Raw genomic sequence first — 15,422 nt, forward strand, 5'->3', positions numbered from 1 at the left:
AGTAAGTGCGACAGGGCGGTAATCATTCAGTGATGCAATTGTGTGTTTTTTGGGCACTGGTATGATGGTAGCAGTCTTGAAACAAGATGGAACAATAGCATAAGTCAGCGAGATGTTGAAAATGTCTGTGAGGACATACGCCAGCTGGTCCGCACAGTCTTTGAGCACCCGTCCCTGTATATTATCGGGGCCCGCTGCTTTCCGTGCGTTCAGTTTTCTCAACATCCTCCGGACATCAGCTTTCTCAAGTGTAAGTGCTTGTTCGTCTGGGTGTGGTGTGGATTTCTTCACAGAAGTGTTGTTAAGTGATTCAAACCGGCCAAAGTAGTTATTAAGTTCATTGAGAAAGTCTATGTTGTCCTCACAAGGTAAGGGAGCAGCCTTATAATCTGTTATGGTCCGGATACCTTGCCACATACGTTTGGTGTTTGTTGGATCATGAAAGAATCCCTGGATTTTTTGACCATATGCACGCTTCGCTGTTCTGATGGTGCGGTTTAGGTCAGCTCTGGCCGACCTGAGCGCCTCTCTGTCCCCACACTTGAAAGCTGCATTTCGTACCCTTAATATTGCACGTACCTCATTGGTCATCCAGGGTTTCTGATTTGCCCTTGTGATGACGGTCTTGGTAGCAGAGACATCCTCCATGCATTTCTGGATGTATGCAGACACTGATTCAGCATACTCCTCTATGTTGATGTATTGATTTTCAGTTGCAGCTTCCCTGAACATGTCCCAATCCGTGCGCTCAAAACAGTCCTGTAGTGCTGACACAGATCCTGCAGGCCAGACCCTCACCTGCTTCTCAGTGGGTTTCCCTCGTATGAGCAAGGGCCTGTATGCAGGAATCAGCATCACAGAAAGGTGATCTGATGAGCCAAGGTGGGGGCGGGGTGCTGCCTTGTATGCTGCCCTAATGTTTGTGTAGGCTCTGTCTAGTGTGTTTGAGCCTCTGGTTGCAAAGTTCACATACTGATGGAAATGGGGAAGAACCGTCTTCATATTGGCCTGATTAAAATCCCCAGCCACGATAAAAACACCATCTGGATGTGTAGTTTGTAAGTCACTGATAAAGCGGTAAAGCACACTCAAAGCCCCCTTGGTATTAGCACTGGGTGGAATGTAAACAGCAGTGATGATGACGTTGGTAAATTCCCTGGGCAGATAAAAGGGTCTACATTTAATAGTCATAAACTCTATGTCCGGAGAACAATGATTTGAGATCACCTTGGCATTATTACACCAGCGGTTGTTGTTGTAAATGCAAACACCACCACCCCGGGTTTTACCACTGAGAGCGCAGCTCCTGTCTGACCGGAATGTTGTTAGCCCCTCCATACTAACAGCCTCGTCAGAAATGGAGGAGTTTAACCATGTCTCGGTCAGAATTATGACACAGCAGTCTCTCACCTCATGATTTGTAGTTAAATCCAGCTTCAAGTAATCCACTTTGTTCTCCAGAGAGCGGACATTAGCGAGCAAGACAGATGGAAGCGGCGTCCTACAAGGATTAGCCTTTAGCTTAGCTGTTAGCCCTCCGCGGCTGCCACGTTTCCGCTTTCTATCACACCGTCTTCGTCTCCTCTGGGAGCGGCCCGAGCTGATGTGAACTCCCGCTGCGTCATCGGCCGCTGGGTCTTTCTTGCATAGCAGTCCGAGGCAGTTTAATGTGTGCAGCGTTGTGCTATCCAGTGGTGTTGATATGCAGTGTACACGTAGTTCCAAGATAAACTGCTGATCATATATTAATCTACCCTTATTATGCTGAGCGTTCATTTCTAACTTAGCCAGTGTAGATACCTTATTTGCCATTAAATAACCCTTTTTCTCAGGAGCCATTTGCAGCCGCAGCCCATCAGAGCGCCGCCATGCGACATAAAATAGTCACAATTGGACAAATGCATTTTAGACAATGACTAAGAGGGGAAAACTTTGAACTGTCCCCATTTTCCATTTCATGGTGCCTTTTTGCTTTTTTTTTACTTGCCCAGCTGCCCCATAACGAACTCCCAGAACCGCTGATCAATCTGAACTGAACGCTTATTTAGTGCCATGGGCTCTGGAATCAGGCATATGATCTGGTCATCACCGTACCAGTTAACATCATCTCTAGGGGTTGGCCAGAAAAACTAGTTCACTCTTTTGCGGTGCATGCATTTGACTTGCACATTGTTTTCCTCCACCTGCAGGATGATGCCAGGGTAGGGATCATCATCATATCCCACAACACACCACTGCCCAGTGTGATGCTGTTCTATGACATTGGGTCTAAAATTGATTGGGCCTGTTTGATTGATTGCATCCATAGCTACAAGAGTAACCTCCTCTAGGATGTGGCATGGACACTCAAACACCCCCTCAGCAGCCCCACAGAAGCAGCTTATGTCCCTGTATTTGAGAATGCCAGGAGAAACGCTAAGGACCTCATGCATTTTCATGGTGCCTTTAATGGTGAATAGGGGCACTTGCTTTAAACCTTCATCCTTCTTCTCAACTTCTTTCTCACTCACATAGTAGAGTTTCACCTTGCTTGTGTCCTTCAGCAGCTGGAAAAAGCTCTGTGCATCAGGAATATCTTTACCTTGACAAACTAATGCGTCAGCTGTTCTCTTCAGTGCAGCCCCCACTCCATCTGGTGAACCCTTCCCGTGACTTGCCTCAAAGAAGTTCCATGTCACAGTCGAGAAACCCCTCTGGTGTGGCTCCGTTGATATGATGTAAAAGTTTAAGCGTTTTTTGTATTGGGTGGAAGGGCCATCACTAAAAAAATGAAGGTTTTGGACATCAGTGTGGTCCTTTTTCAGGAAATTAAGAATAGGATCCAAATGAGCCCATATAGCTGGTGGGTCATGCCTTCTACTGGGGGAGATGGTGCAGAAGGGCAAGGGGGGCTGGTTTGCCAGATAAAGCACTCCAGTGTGGAGGGTCGCCTGCTGATGTGACCCCCCAAAGTGGACTGACTGGATTTCATTGGAGTATTTACAAGAATAGTTCCTGCTGAAATCGACGTGGATGAGGCAGTCTTTGGCAGTGAGGCTCTCTCTGAGATTCCTGTACTGGCTGTACTGCCAGCGAATATTAAAAATGTGTCTCCTGAATTTAAAGAGTCGGTCCTGGAATTGTGCCACAAGCTCATCCTCCTGTATTGGGGTATCTTTTTTGACAGTGATTGTACTCACTCTTGTCTCTCCACCTTGCAGTGAGATGTTCACCTTCTCCTGGCACCATTGGCTCAGAGTCACCACCCTACTTGAAGACCTGTTTAAGGGATAGGCTGACAATTTGCAGTCCAAACAATCACCATACGCACATGTCTTGGAGCTGCTGCAGACAGTGCTGTCGGACATTTCCTCTAAGTTTCTGGAGTCTGAAATGCCAAGCTTGTATAATTTGTCAGCCATGAACTGCAAGTTTTCATGTGTCTTACATTGGCACGTCTCTCTGTCTCTCTCATTTGGTGGAACCACCCAAAATGGTCTCTGACGGCAGAAGAAAGCATAAGAAATTTGTTGGTGTTCAGATACATATTTCTTGTGGAGGTTGAGCAAGGAATCAGACAGTAGCCTCCTCTGTCTCTTAATCTTCTTGAGAGTTAGTGTGTTCTTCCTCCCTGTAGTCTGTCTGCTGACGTCATCCCTGAGAAAAAATTGTCTGACAGATTTTACATTCTCCTTCCATAAGCCAGTTTCTTGAACTTGCTTTGTTTTTCTGATGATTCGAGAATCACAACCGATGAGCTTCTTGCAATATGTCTTGCATTTATATTTTTTGATCACCTTCTCTGATACCAGTTGTGCAAGACTTTGTTTTGACTTTGTCTCTCTAAAACTTTTGTATTTGTGTTTCAGTGCTCCCAAAACAGCAAAGTGATATTTCAGGGTTTTTCTGACATGGGTGTTGACTTGCTGACCTTGAAGAACTTTTTGTGTTTTAACTTCTGGGCTGTCCTAGCTTGTTTCTCTCTCTTGCTTTCTCACTGTATGTGTATTTTAAATGGAAGAAAACACTGTTATTGACCTCAAAATAAAGCATTTTCTCTCTGTACATGACTGTGGGGACGAGCACTATCTGTGTTGTGCATGTTGTTATTCATTTTTAAAGTACTCAACTCGTGACGACATCGGATGACGTCACAACCATCGTTCGTCGTGTGGAATGTGGTTTTCCTCTTCATGAGGGAAAATATTTATTTTAGATCAAAATATCGAATGCCTATTTTAATGCCTCAAATCATGCTATACATATCCTTAACATCTCAATCAACTAATATTCGGGTAAGATGGATCATATTTTTAATTCTGGATGTTTTTTTTATTTTTAATGTGTTCCTCAGAAGGAAAATAATTAATTTAAAATCAACCAAATGAATTTTCATGCCAAAAACGGCTTATATGTGTAGTTAATGTTGTGTTCAACTGATATTCAGATGAGATGAGTTATATTTGTAACTTTAAATATGGTTTTTGATTGTTCAAAGATGAGATATGCAAAGCTCTGATGGGGACGTTATCGTATGACGTCCTAACAATCGTTCGTCGTGTGAAATGTTTTTTTCCCCACAAAAATCCTGGTCCTTTTTAAAGAAAATGAAGATAATATGAAAATGGAAGATTGAAGAGCACTTATAGTTCTTTTATCTGTGAAGATACTACTTGAAAACAGTGTAGAAAATATTGCAAAACCGTAAGACATGTAGAAGGAGTAAAATGAATACAATTTTATAAGAAAGAGAATCCTTGTAGGTTTTTTTTTTTTTTTATGTATGTAAGGATTCATTCTGTAAAATATTTTCATGTAAGGATCAAATATAAGTGTCAAGATAATTAAAAAGGAGAATTTAAGCTTTTCAATGAAATATTTGTATTATGAAAAATTTATTCAAGAAACCCTCTTTTGGGTCAAAAACTTGTATCATATTTATATGTATGTGTATATTTACTAATACATTCCCTTCTCATGTCAGAAAAAAATCAGGTTTTGTTCTAATAAATCTTTTTGATAAAAATAAATACATGAAATCTTTTTTAATCACATGAACTTTTTTAGTCATATTTATTTATATTTCTCCTCCTGTTTATTTTAAGAAATTGTAGTCTGCCTCGACCCAGATTCCACTCCAAACTATATTTTAGAAGGAGCTCATCCCCAAAATGGCTTAATTATCATAGAGATAAAAGAAAGTCAAATTATATTGTTTCTTCACCATTTGGGTTGATCACATCCTGAGCAAAGTGTCATCATCAATTGTAGAATGGGAATGGGTGTAGGAAACAGAGAACTTTCTCAGACAATGGGATGTCACGACTTCATTAACATACAGACCACAGCTGTTACAACAAGAGCAACTTCATTTACATTAAGAGTGGTAAAACTATAACAGGATAAAAGGTTTGAGATTTGGATGTTCTGGGTTCATTCTGACGCCGGTGAACCCAAGGTGTTTCGTGTACCTTGCCACTGCTATGCTGTAATAAACTTCATTTTTGAGATCTTCGACATCCACATCATTTTTTTCTTACATTATGCAAACAAACAACAACATTCCCTTGTCTTCAATCAGTGCTTATAAACAACTTGCATACAAACAACTATTTTTTTTTGCTGTATATAAAATGACATGCATTTTGTCAATGTTGTGATATTGTTTCATTTAAGTTCATAATTATTTGATCTTTTTTTACAATTTAATTCAGGGCGATTTAGCCTATGACAGACAAACTTTTGTCGTTAGCCTAATATGAACACAAGCTTACAGTTTTGAACGATGTAGGCTATACTCTACTCTTATCTGTATGACCAAAAAACTACAGAGTAGCCTATTAAGTTATTTTAGCTGTTAAGAGTAAAATAAATCCAAATGGACGCGCCGTCGCGTTTGTCGAACACTAATTCAACAGGCCAGAATAAAACCCGACTTTAGAACAATGCATTGCGCCAACACTTAATTATAAACTTCAACATTTCATTCAAAACAATCTCAAAACGCTTTGTGACATTTTGAAAAGCCGTGCATGCGTTACGGCCACTGGAACCATGAACGCAACCGAATACTGGTTCTGATTTTATTGTTTGTCGTTTAAACGTGCCTGTTGCTTATCTTTATTTTATATATTTTATATGGTCTATTGAATTAGCATTGATATATATATATATATATATATATATATATATATATATATATATATATATATATATTTAACAGAACTTCTTTTGAAATTACGATTGGAATTATTATAGGCTACAGAAGTAAAGTCATTGTATAATATTTGTTCCTTAGTGTAAAATGGAAATGCATGGTAATTTTAGTTTATAAATATAACCAAAAAACTATGGTGTAACAGAGTTTTAGAACTAGAGAAATCTCTCTGCATCAATTATAGACTATAAATGCATTAATAGGCTAATATAAAAATTGCAGTAGTCCAAGTTGTTTCGGGATTTGAACCCATGTCATCTAAATGATCCGTAAGTTCTACCACTCGGCCATGGCTTTACTCGTTGCGAAATGCCCAAACGTTCCAATGTGTGTTCCCTCACACGAGCGAGAAGCGCTCTTCATTCGTCTCATTCCTCAATAGAATAGTACAAATAATCAGCTTAACTGCACATAATTTACTTTTTGGTATTAAATTTGTTTGTGTGTGTTTTTTATCGCACTGCTCCCCGGGGAATAGGCGTGTTGCCCACCGACGTCTAGGCCTACAATATGAAATACAGGTTATATTGTTATCGTCTCTATTTTTAACTTGTTATTCTATTTTTCTGACCTTATAAAATGTTCTATTCTGTTTACCATAGTTGTAGTATTTCATCCTTAATGTTAATTGACATTACGGTCATTTGCGGCAATTGAAAAAAATGCAGCAATTGCTGCTGTTTTGCACAATATCCCTTTGCACCACCTGGCGGTCATTTCACGAATGACTTTATTTTTGCCGCAGCAGTAATAGGCATTCTGGTTGGTTACCATCTGTAGTTAAAAATTTAACTCTTTTCACCTGTAGTATCTCGCCTTAAAGTCACCATTCTCTGCCTTTAAATACGCAAGAGCGAGCAGGACATTTTTATTTCTTTTTGTGTTGTGAAAAAATAAGGTAATGAGGGTTTAAAAGAACATTGAGGTGATTAGCTGTCCTAGTTCACACAGGTCAAATTAGTTGCGATGGGGTAAATAAACTCTAAACAGATACAAGCCATCATTTGCTAATGATTGCGATGTCTGTGGTTTTCAAACAAACAGCTCAAAGGTTTCCAGATTTATAAATAATTTTATTTTGTACCATGGACTTCTTGCTGGGAAACCACTCCCACAATTAGCAGAGTAGCGCAGCTGTTGCTGATTACAAGAGTGTATAAAGCAGTGTGTCAAGTTGTGGCTCTTGATGGCCGGAGTGCATAGTGGTGTGCATTTAGATGATATCTATAGACTACATAAAGAGAAGGTTCTTAAGGAATATAGAGTTGTGTTTATAAAAAAAAAATAGTGAGGAAAGTACTATGTACACAGAAATTAATTTGAATGAACTAGTGATAGTGTTAAATGGTATTAGGAATATTTCTACAGGAGAAGATCAACTGAGTTATGTCATGTTCCAGAAACTACCTGAAAAGCTATTACAGATAATATTATACTTAAGAAATGGGAAGAAGGTAAAATGCCCAAAAGCTGGAAGACTGTGTTAATATTGCCATTTAATAAACCTGGGAAAGATTCTAATAATGCTGGTAACTACCCAGCAAAAACAGAACTTCGGCACAACGTAGCCAACCTTCTAACAACGTTTTAACAACATGGCCGAAAGGTTGCTATAACTACGTTGTGTAGTGAAGGTTGTTACAGTGAAGGCCATTGCTTAAGGTTGTGCCTAGGGTGTCTGGACAACCACTGGACTACATAATGTACTCGTCACTGCCCTGAAGCGGGAAAATCAGCCTTTTAAATTCCACACCTGTTGTTGGGCTCATTGTGTTCTCATTCTTCATCGAGCAAGGATACTTGCGTTTAGCCTACCTCAGCTATCAAACACAACCTACAACTTTAATTTCTAATGTGATTAATGTAGCATCGCTCGCACTGTTTAGTTTTTCGTTTAATTTTTCCGCTATTTAGTCTCATTCGTTTCTTTGCTCCTCTGGATTTATGGATGTTTCCCCGGTGACACCTGCTTTCGGCTACTGTCCGCCATACAGTACAGACCCGAAACTTAAAATAAAATTGTATATTGTTTGTTTTTTTCCTTTTTTTTCACAAATGTATGACTTTTGAAAGTGCAATTTGATATATGCAGTTTTAATAAAGTTGAATTAACGAAACCTTCTGTCATTTTTACTCTTCAAAGTGTAGGCTACACTTGCAGGTGTTGATAGCCCTATTAAATAATACTATAGATAAACAAACGATAAAAAGTGTAATTATCTAACAAAATACATCATATAAAAATATTGTCAGAACGTCGTCTCAGTTGTTGAATGTCGCGCAACAACGTTGCTACAGCCCTGTCACGTCTTACAATTCTACGTTGTTAAAATGTTGCGAGCACGTAGACAGCGACGTTGCCATAGCAGAAATACAACGTGCCAGAGACGTTGCCACAACGTAAATGTGTTTGCTGGGTATAGACCTATCGCCCTAACATTACATCTCTGCAAGTGGCTGGAGAAGATACTAGTAAGAAGACTTAATTACACCCTTGAACATAGAGGATTATTTGCACCATATCAGAGTGGATTCAGAAAAGGGCGTTCCACAATGAACGTCATTAACATACATTATTGTGAAAAAAGCAACGAGATAGAGAAAACATTTAAAATGTATTCTTTGATATTGAAAAAGCTTATGATTCCATGTGGGAAGGGCTGCTAATTAAAATGATCAAAATGGGAATTAGAGGTAGGTTTTATAACTGGGTCTTAGATTTTATGTCAGAAAGAAGATTTAGAGTTAAAGTGGGATCAGACGTATCTGAGGAATTTGAAATTGTTAATGGATTTCCACAAGGCAGTGTTATTAGTCCAGTTTTATTTAATGTTATGATTAATGATATTGTTATGAATCTAGACAGAAGGATTGGGTCAGCTCTGTATGCAGATGATGGGGCCATCTGGGCAAGAGGACGAGATCCCATAAGGGTGAGAAGTAAAATCAAGGAAGCAATAGGAAAGGTAGAACAATGGTTGTATAGTTGGGACTTTAAGCTTTCTACCAATAAGTCTTGCCATATGATATTTACCAGGAAGAATAAACAGAACCTACAATTATATGGCAACAATATGGAAACCGTAGATCATTTTAAGTATCTTGGTATGTGGTTAGACCAAAAGGGAACATGGAAAATACACATTGAAAAGGTGGAATCAAAATTCAGAAAGTCATAAATGTAATGAGAGCAGAAGTGGGGAAAGACTGGGGAGCAAATAAACAATCATTAATGTATATTTACAGGGATCTAATGAGGTCAACAATAGATTATGGATGTTATGTATATGGAGCAACAGCTAAAACACATTTATTGAAGTTGGATAGAGTTAGTAACAAAGCATTGAGGATCTGTGCGGGTGTAATGAGATCAACACCAATTAAAGCAACCCAGGTTGAGTTAGGAGAAGTGCCCTCAGACCTGAGAAGAGATAAACTCATGCTAACATACTGTACTTAATTTGTGCCAATGAGACCACAGTTCGTGTCATGTGTAGCCTGGTCAATGGAATCACATATTGATGAATAATATAAAATATGCAAGTATGTGATCATAATTAGAATTTGATGCGAGTAGTTGAAAAAATATTGTAGGTGTTCTGTTTTTTGGTTTTTACAATTAATGTTATAGAGAAGTATTAAATCATTTAGGCAAATAATGCCTTCTCAAAACGCCATTTTTTTTCTTCAAACCAGCAGTTCCCACCTTGCACAACTGCATGACGTTCGAAGCTTCAAACGTCATCAATCACATGATATTGTCATTTCGATATAAGCATCGGTATAGTGTGTGACTCAATAGTACTTTGAAAACTGCGTCGGAGCATCAGACCCCCGGTATCAATCGTCCCATCACTATCTGCCAGGTTATTTCTAAAGCTATGTGATTATTTTTATATACATTTTGATGCCGTTTGTTGTTTTCTTAGTCATTCCACACGTACTTGAATTGATATTGTCACGTATCATTAGATGGAATGGTGTCATCTGAACTTGCCATACCTTATAGTGATTTGATGACACTGATTAGATTATCTCAAACATTTATTTACTTTGCATCTGCACCCTGAAGGGTTACAAATTTAAGAATCTATTTCAGATATGCTTCCTTACATAAAATCACGGTGAAGAAAACTGATTTTAGCATTTGAGGTTTTAATTTAGATAGTATATAAACTGAGAAAGTGATTGAGTTTACAGCAAGATATTCCTGCCCGACCTGTTTTTCCTTTGTAAGTTAAATGAGTCAGATCACGGAGACGCTAACCTATTGTCTTTAATGGCTCTTGGAGCAAGAGCTGACGTTGAATCGTTTGGCTGATTGGATTAGCACATATGCATTTGACTGGTTATGCTGATTAAATTGAGACTGCCGGTCTGGGGCGGGTTCCTTAACCCCCTGAGGTCGGCAATCGCGCCGGTGCGATAGGCTCGCTTTTTTTTTATCAGTTCAAAAGAGATTCATTTTGCTCTGTTGACTTTGATATTACAAACAAGTTTCATACATCAATCGATTCTGTTAAATGTGTATTATTTTTGTGTATACTCACAATAAAAACCAAGTGTTGTGCTTTTTGCCAAATAAAGAAAAATAAACACGAAGCGAGTTCTGCCTTCTCTCTGCCAGTGTAGTCCATTCTGAAATGCGTCCGAAAATGAACAATAACTCAGCGAATACTCAGTCAAACAGGCATACAGACACACAGGCATGAAGCTTGAATGCTCTTCTTTTAAATGAAGTAATTTATATAAAAAACAAATATTCTCATCTTGTGAAATCTGTATTAAAAGAGAGCGATTCCAGTCAAGCTCATTACAGCTCATTCAAATGTAATGTGACACGCCCACAGAGAGCGCGCGCTATTCAAACGCAAAGGACTGAGGTAATCCACGCAAACCTGTGAACGCCCCCATATCAGCTCGAGAAAACACAAGTTTAATCACCGTCTCGCAGCGCTGTGAGGAATAATAATAATGGAAAATGTACCTCCAGAAGTGCGGGTATATCGAGGAGCAAGGATCAGACTGAGCTGAGGAATACTGTAGTAAGTTTTTTTCCTTCTCACGTGAATCGGGTTTCTGTTTGTGAATGAATGAATGGCAGAGATGCGTGCTGTTTACCACAGCTCGCAAAAAGACAGTTTAAATTTGAATCGCGTGTGTGAATGAATGATGATGTTTTAGCAAACTGTATTGCTATACTGAGATAAGTAAAAATCAACTGAAATATGTTGAAATAAAATGTAGGCTATTTGTATAAGCAACGTATTAAACTGCAAATTAACATTTATATGCCCTAATATTTCATAAAAACAACGTTACAGTCAGGCGAAATATGAAAGACAACATTTTGTTTAGTAGATTTGGGTACAGTTTTTACTGTAGAATATACTGCCACATCAAATAAGCTTTTGTTTAGCAATTTCTATATATATAAAATACTATTTGTCAAAAATAAAGTCATCAACTAAGATGTTAGCTGTTCCAATGTTGGCTATATTCAAACTAATGAATACATAGATAAAATGTAGGCCTATAATCTTTTTTTTTTTTACAAAGAAAGAGTACACTTGAAATATTGTTGAAATTGTAATTATTGTTGTAATTGTAACCTTTTTAATAAAATAGCAAAACATATTTACAAGATAGATGTAAGCAAAATCTTAAATGGTCAATAAAGTCTTCTAAATATATCTTTTGTCCTTGCATTGTGGCTCAGTCAGTGTCAAACCTGAATGAATGGCTCATTATGCAGAGTGGGTGGGACATTGTATTCTCAGGTGTAAACCACTCCTCGTTCACGCCCCCCTCGCATATTGGCTTTCCAAGCAAAACCTGTTTTACATCAATTTAAATCAATGTATTGTTTTATGTGAACGATAAAGCAAGACTATTTTCACATAATTTTGAAGCCAGAACTCGAAGCGACAACATCCATTAGTCAAAAGTCTTATTGACACATATTTATTATGAGTTTTGTGGTCTTATTTCAGCAACTTTCATTTTTATTTTTTTCAATAACCACGCATAAACATTATTCTCTTAAAAATTCTAAAATATACATGCATGGTGATCACATATTTTGGTAGCCCTGTTTGTGCTATATAGAGTGAATTTACATTTATCATGTTTATAAATAACTGAAAAAAGCAAAAATGTCAGAGCATGTCAGAACACCTCCAGGGCCCAGAAAACCGCTCCGACTCCAGAGGGTTAACCTGTATACTCATTTACATGCTTTGTTTGAATTTGTCTCCACCTTAAAGTCCCTCCTCCTAAAATGCCTATAAGACACAATGTAAATTTATATACTTTAGATCATGTTGGAAGTACTACAGCAACGTACAGCGGAGTTCTCAATAAAGATTAACTTCCGTTGAACGCGATCCCAACTGTCTCCTGGTCTCTGCTTCGATGAAAGAAAACTTTACAACAACCCCCAAAGCCTTTAGATATAATGGGACTTTTCTACCCCACCAAAGTAGACTGAGGCCACATTTACACACAGCCGGGTATTTAGAGAAACGAATATCCCCAGAAATAATGGATTTCTGTGATTAAAAATGGGGTTTTCGTATAAATGAGAGGCCAAACCACAGGGAAATATCTGCGTCTTCCCTTCGTGTAAACGGGAACGTAACGTAAACGTGTAAACCTGATGGGTAATGTGGGAGGAGATGCGAGGTACATTCATATTTCTGAAATTTCTCTGAAATGCATAGTAAGCCATTGTAAACCTATGTCTACACCAAGGCCACAAACATCCCTTGAACATCGTGGGGAACTAAAGTTTTGGTATCGGTCTAGAACGCAAGATGCAAAGAGTGATGCTGGGGTATAAAGTCTGTCTGGAAGAAAAAAGTCACTACAAGTTTGTCAAATTCCATGTTGAATCAAGTTAATTTTATCTTTGTAAAGTTTTTGTTGTTGTTTAAATTGTTTTTGGGGGTTATTTCTCAGTCAAAATGTAATGCCTGAATATAAGACTGTTTTTTTTTCTCTCTCTCTCTGAATAAAATGGGGTTGTCTTATATTTTGAACAATACAGTAATTAGATTTCTTTTTAAAAGTTTGATTGACTTGGTTTCCAGCCACTTTAGAGGGAGTGCAATAACACTGTTATTTCTAATATGGCTTAAAAAACATCACTCAAATCTAAAGGGGAATAAGAAAATATATAAATCTATGAAGACAAGCAGTACTAAAAGACATCAGATTAATGGGTTTGGGGGAAAAACATAAGTATAAAGTCGTGATGCATTTAAGAAGGCAATTGAAAAAAAAAAAACATTTTATAATTTTCCTGGTTTTACACAACAAAAATTAAACTATTACTGAATGTAACGGTCACCAGCTGGAGTGCCCTTGAGAGCCACCAGAGGGCACTCCACACCAGACTTTCATGTTCACTCAGACTACATCTCCCATCATTCTTTGCCTGGACTCATCAGCACTCATTATCACATTCACCTGTAACTCATTATCTTGTTTAGTTCACCCCATATAAGCTTGGTTCACCCCATCACTCACCGTGAAGTTTTGTATGTTGTTGCACTGCATTTCCAAGCATTTTTCCTGGTTTTATGTCTCTTGGTTTTTGGATTTCTTGCCTGTTCCCTGGATTACTCTTTTGCCTCTGACTAGTGATGGCAAAATGAAGCTTCTTGAACCATTGAGACCTCGCAGCCCATTGCTTCAGCCAAAGGTTCATTACTCGAAGCTTCATTCAGCATTGCTCACTAGTGACACCTAGCTACTGTGCAAAGAAATAGCAGACAAATTAATTCATTCTGAACCAGTGTCGCTCGCTCCCTCCCTCCCTAATTTTATAAAAATATTTTTTTTTATATACAAAAATTGTATATTTTATAAAAATACTTTTATAAATAAAATATTTATTTGTAATGTAAATATACAAGTAAATATTTATATTTATTTGTATATATTTAAATGTATATTTTATAAAAATATTTTAATAAATAAAAATATTTATTTATTTTGTACTCACTGTTGATGTCTGTAACCTTTCATTTGCAATAATAAAAAGACATGATCAGACATTTGTCTATTACTGTGTATAATATATGTATCTTTCTCTGTCTGAATTTACTTGTGCAGAGCATAGACTGTGGTGCAGAGTCACAAACAGTGAATTAATTATTCATAAATTGTTTGGATAGTGACAGTATGAACAACAACAGTAACACTGTTGAGTGCAGTGCTTATGTTAGAGGGAGTGTAATAAAGTACATTTATTCATTTAGCAGATTATAGATAACAGATTAAAGTAAACTGCAACAGAATAGTCCGGAAGGAAGGATTACAATAGATTTTTTATTGAGAAACAGAATTATTTCAAGTGTGTTGGGGTTTAGACGATTCCTCTTCTTGGACAAAATCTCTCTAGCCTTGGAAAAGATCCTTTCACAAGGAACAGAGGATGCAGGGGAATGTAAAAATGGCAGTGGTATAAATGAGGACACTGATGCTACTGTTGAGCCCAGACAGGGGAGGATTCCCTCTTTCTTGTTGGCTCCATTACCAGGAAAAAGGAAGAGTGACAAAAAGCAAACAAATCAAAAGGGCAATCCAAATAAAAAAGCAGTCCAGTCCAGATGCAAAAATCCAGAGCAATCCAAATAATCTAATTAATATAACAAGACTATAATATAGCTAGGCTTACTATAATAATAATATACTATAACTATTCTAACCTGATAATGTAATAATATACAGCCCTCACATATGACACAATAACGACACTGACACTGACAATGATAGTTATCTAACTCTCTGACTCTACTACAACTGCTTCTACTACTCCTGCAAAACCCACAAGGTGGCGCGAGTTTCGAACCGCATTTTATCCGGAAGCGACACTCAGACCGAACCGATGATGTATCCACACAAACCGAGGCCTCGTTTGTCATTAGTCACGTGATTTTCACGTTAACCTGTTAACCGTTGCCAGAGCGCGGGCGCACTGAAGCGGTTTTTTTATATATAGTTCAAAGTTACTATCAGATTTAATGTTATACCTTGACAAACTATACATCATTACAAAGATATAAGACTCAAGTTTCAGAATTTGACCACTATTGTATTCTGAGAAACTTATAGCGACAGTTATTTCTTAATTTGTGTCAGGAGTTATGAAATGAAAAAATGAGTCGATACCTTTGATATGAATTATGCGTGTCAGCCGCTTTCATTCATAAAAAAACTC

The sequence above is a fragment of the Squalius cephalus genome, assembly GCF_949319135.1.
Source record: "Squalius cephalus genome assembly, chromosome: 4".
Lineage (NCBI taxonomy): Eukaryota > Metazoa > Chordata > Actinopteri > Cypriniformes > Leuciscidae > Squalius > Squalius cephalus.